General features: G+C 35.1%; 1 pseudogene across 1 annotated transcript; it reads right to left on the reverse strand.

Moving 5' to 3' along the window:
- Positions 1-358: 358 nt before the first annotated feature.
- LOC145822640 (fructose-bisphosphate aldolase 3, chloroplastic-like) lies at positions 359-4808 on the reverse strand (annotated as a pseudogene). Its single transcript, XR_014364231.1, has 5 exons — positions 2279-4808; positions 2076-2185; positions 1886-1976; positions 887-1154; positions 359-616 (listed from the first exon to the last, which is right to left on the reverse strand). The product of XR_014364231.1 is annotated as a fructose-bisphosphate aldolase 3, chloroplastic-like (transcript).
- Between the last annotated feature and the right edge of the window lie 406 nt (positions 4809-5214).

The following is a 5214-nucleotide window of genomic DNA, read 5'->3' on the forward strand; positions in this document are numbered from 1 at the left end:
CATGTATCATCATTCACTACTAAAAAAAGTACTTTTTGCGACCGCTACAAGCCGTCGCAAATAATAAAAAAACAGTCGCAAAAGACTTTTTGTGACGGCCCATGCGACGGCAAATGAGGGTTGCGAATGTGGGGGTGGCAAATACTTTTTGCGACCGCAAAACAGCAGTCACAAATTATTTGCAACCGCCTAACCTACTTATAGCGACTGTTATTTTGCCGTCGCAAAAGAGTTTAAAAAATGCCTACAAGGTATTAGCGACCATCTTCTGTCGCAAAAAAAAAACAAAAAAAAATACCTACAATCATATATGTATATATTCAAATATTATATACAAAAACGTAAAGACATTTGCAAAAATCTCAACATTCATGCATTATTTTCCATTTCTTCCCTTAATAAAATTCTCTTTCTTCAATAAAAAAAAAAAAAAACAATGTACAACAATAACAAGGAGTTCCTGAAAGAATCCTACAAAGGTTTTTCATCTCTTGCAATTACAAAGAACATTTGAAGTTATCATAGTTCTAATTCTAAGAATCCTTCATAGTCTTGTTACAGAGCCGGAAGAAGAGCAGCAACTCTTGAGATTACAGACATCTTCTGATTTCATCATCTGCTTTAAGAGAGAGAGAGAGAGAGAAAATTGCACCAAACAAGCCCACATGTTAGCTACATTTTTTACCAAAATCATTTAAAGGAACATTTTTTTGTTTATGAACTCAGACTAGAAGCATGGTTTTAGTGTGAAAAATTGGAAAGCTAATTCTCTGTTCAATAAATATTGAGAATAAAAGCTCCAAGTGTTTGAACAAAATTGTAACAAAAACAGAAAGGAAAGTAATGAAGCATGTAAATTTATTAGAAATGGTTCAGGCAATTTCACCATGATTCCTGGAACTGAAGGAGGCACTCTCCTCTCAAGCATAGTGAGTGTATGTGGCAATGGTCTCTGGAGAAGCTTTCTCTTTATGCTCAGCTCCTGGGGTTACCATGCTGGGCTTAAGTAAGATACCTTCAGACATCACATTGTTCTCAGCCAATTAGTAGAAGACTTCTGCCCAAACACGCTTCGCCACCTCTAGTGTCCTCTCAATAGGGTGCTCCCCATCAAGAAGAATCTCAGGTTCCACAACAGGCATAAGACCATTATCCTACACAAGAAACCAAAAAGTTTAAAAATTTTATCCTGGAAAATTAGTTTATCATCGGAAAACAAAATATACTAAATGATTAAGAGTGATAAACAAACTTGTATCGAACAAAAATTTCCCTATGCTTTACTAGCTTCACTTCTAATCTGTTTATTATACTAAATTGCAGAATGACAAGACAATATTCTTATAGAAAACTTCTATGAATTTATCAAAGCCGAAATATTGAAGACTAGAATAATTCAGAATTCTACCACACACAATCAAGCAGAAATGGTGAATTAATTTGTGACAAGAACTTAAATGAATATATGTGAGAAACAGTCAACAAACTTAGACTTTGCAAAATTCTCTCACTGTTTTATCAACTCCAATACAAATCATAACTTATGGATAAGGAGGTTCTGATGTAAACACTCAATCAGGATAGAATGTGAAGTTGACATGAATGTTTATGCTTGCTTTAGATGAATAATTCCTGTCATCATCCTGAATCCATTGCCGAGCAGGCACTTGTCAAATATATTACAAGACAAATTTTACTTAGCCCATTTGCACTCTATAGTTGCCAATAATTAAAAAATGAAGTTATCATTTAATAACTTCGCGTTATGCATAATACACTTGTGCAACAAAGCTATATCAACAATTTCCTTCCTCTGTTCAATTTAGACAAAATATCCTCTATTTCTTACTCTGAGAGAGAGAGAGAGAGAGAGGGGGGGTCATACCTGAGAAATGCCAGCATAATGAGCAAGTCCCCATGCTGCGTCTTTCACAGCCAAAGCAGAAGGACCACAAGGAATGCTGACAACTGTGTGCCTATAAATTTCATACAGAAATGTAAATAAAGTATTAAATCATGACATTTACTCTTCCATGTCAATTGAAACTAGTACTACTATTCTTTTGGAGCCTTACCACTTTGCAAAGCGAGCACCTTCCTTATAGTATTCGGCAGATCTAGAAGCCAATCCATCTAATCCCTAGCACCAAGATTCATTGTTGGACCCTGGTAGGGGAACTAAACCCTGAAAACATGTGTAAAAAGTGGGAGAGTTAAATTAACAAGACAAGGATATAAAGAAAGGTTTAGTGTAATTAACTTGAACGAGAAAGCATACCTTATTGACTTTGATTCCAGGTACAATGTTTTGCTCACGCAAGCAATTCAAAAACTTCTTCCCGTCTGTTGTTGACTGGTAAAGTGTCTTCTCAAACAGAATCGCACCAAAAATATACTCACCCAGGCCAGGAGTAGTCAACAAAAGCTGTCTATAAGCCTGCTTGTTCACTTTAGTGTTGTACAGGCCAATAGATGATAATCTCTTCCCACAGGTGGCGTTTGATTCATACTCTCCAATATATAGAAAGTGTGATAAATTAATGATACAAAGCATCAAGAGAAAGTGGAAATTCCATGATTTATACTAACTTTACAATGGTTCAACTTATAACATCTTTTTGAAAATAACTAAACAATTTGTAAAAGGAGAAAACAGTTTCTTGAGAAAATTTCAATAAGCACTCCCTCAAGTTAATGAATGCCAAGCTCGTACTAACTTGAGGCTTGACCTCTTGAATCTAAGCTTCAAGAAACATTAATGAGTTTAAGTAACTCTACCCTTTCATGAGAAGACAAGATTTGCTAGTTCCTCATTCCCAATACCAATTCAACAAGCCCTAATTCTTTTTTTAAAAGCTATCAAAGCTGGAGCATGAAGCAGTAGAAAATATTTTGTGCAGTGAAGAGTTGAAGTAAACACACTTGAGAATTATAAGGATAAGATTAAGCAACATAAGAGAAAGCAAGAGTACCTCAGCTGCATATGTGCCTCAACAGTTCAAATCAGCACCGGATATGTCCTTCACTCCAAACAAGCTACCAATTCCATCATTACCAAACAGTTGTTTTGGATCATTAAGAGCTACACCAAATATTTCTTCATAGTTCTAAATATTCAAGTCAACTTCATCCATATTGAAGTCCTCATACAATTTATCATCTTCTTCTAAATCAGGTGCTTTTGTTCCAGGACAGCACGTCTGCATATTAATTAGAAGAGGTTAGATTTTTACTCAAGCAACAGAGTAAACAGGTAACCTTAAACATATTCATAATACTATAAAGTTGATCAGTTTTGTACTTTGGCAATCTTAATTGATCTAACAAATTATCACTGCATGCATTTTATTTTAATCTTCTTTACAAGCATGGCTAGGATTGAAAACGTGTCATATAACATTCCAAGAAGAAAGGCCCAAAGCTCAAAGCCAATGAGTAAGGCCGAGAGGGCAAATAATGATGGTACTGTTTGGCTGACTAGAATGATTAAGATTGTGAGGACCAAGAAAATATATGAAGAATGGAAGAGCAAAATCAACTAGCCTTCCTGAAGTTGATCTTTAAGCTATACACGCCTCAAAGCATAGAGGACACCAGAGATATCTTAACTATACCTTCTTGGCCCCGCCAAAAACTAATAGCATTATCTACAAGCAAGAACTCTGAAACGGAGACTGAAGCGCCAATTTAAAAAGCCAAACCACACCAAACTAAGCTTTTTGTCCAAATCGAGTAGATTGGGTTTATGAATCATTTTATAATTTTATATATCATTGATGAGTTATATGAATTTTTTATATAATTTTAGAGCTCAAAGTCTCTACCATAGACAGTAATAGATAGTATTATATATCATAAAATTTTAGTAGAATGTGCAAAGTTTAGAAATAGAAATGCATTCAAATCAATTGAGCCTAATTCCCCCCGACACCCCCCCTCTCTCTTGTTCTTTGATGAACACTAAAGTGACAAAAAATGTTAGAGTTCTCATATTGTCAACATTTTCTCTAGATACAAAACCTAAGAAAAATTAATTCAATCTATTTCGATGCAAAGAATTTCTCAGACATCCTAGGTTTTGTGGATAAAACACATAGATTGCTAAGATATAGTCAATCTCATCATTGTTTCTATTCAATGACATCACAAACATATATACGAAACACTAAAATTACCTCTCATCAATTGTACGAATCTGAAGCAATAGAAGGTAAAAAATAGAGCATGAGCATCAACAAACTTAGGTGATCAATTCTAGCAATCCCGATTAAATTCAACACACATAACCGAACAAAGCAATTCAAATAACAGAATTGATGAAAGAGGAAAAAGAAATAACCGCTTCAAAATCATGACAGGCAACATCATGCAACAGAAGAATTGGTGAACACGTCGATTCAAACCCTAGAAGTAGATTCAGATCATAAAATAAGAAGAAACAAAGAAAGAGGAGATTCAAGAGAGAAACGAGGAGAACGAAGAGATTACCAGATAAAGAAGTTAGGGGAGTTCATACCGTTGCCGGTCTCTTCTTCAGACGACCATGGCGATTTATAGAACAAGAAACAGAGCGAAATCGAGAGAGGAATATCGAGAACGAAATCGAGAGAGCGAAATCGACACAGATTTGGGAAATAAGAGTGAAAGGGTCTAGGGCAAGTTTTATACGATTTGGTTTTTTTTTTTTTTTTTCAAGTTAAAGAGCACGATTTGGGGGTTATGTTAAATGAGATGTTGATATAAAAGGTGTTTTTTTGCGACGGTCAACCAATCAGTTGCAAAAGAATGGACGCAAAAAGTTATATTTTTAGTAGTGATTACAACATGTACATGCATGGATTAATTATTGTTAATGTATTTGAAGATTTATCCCCCTCATTACCAATGTATTTGGAACTTGTGAACACTATATATATTGTGGCTCATTTGTAACTGCGAAGACAAGTTGAGTGGGAACAAGAGTGAGGCATTTGTTGATAGAGAAAGTATGAGATATAGTTGTAACTTTCTCTTTGAATTAGTAAAATCATCAGCATTGTCCGTGGATGTACCTCAAGTTGAGGGAACCAGGTAAATATGTGTCCTCTCTTGTTGTGTTTATTCTCTACTTCATTTGTTTATTTTGTGGTGTGTTTTCTATCAAGTCACATGTGAGGTATTCGCAAGGGCTTTTGCACAACAAATTGGTATCAAAACATAAGGTTCTAACCTTGG

This window comes from Camellia sinensis, chromosome 3 (genome assembly GCF_055761805.1).
Source record: "Camellia sinensis isolate YWXY chromosome 3, ASM5576180v1, whole genome shotgun sequence".
NCBI classification, from domain to species: Eukaryota; Viridiplantae; Streptophyta; class Magnoliopsida; order Ericales; family Theaceae; genus Camellia; species Camellia sinensis.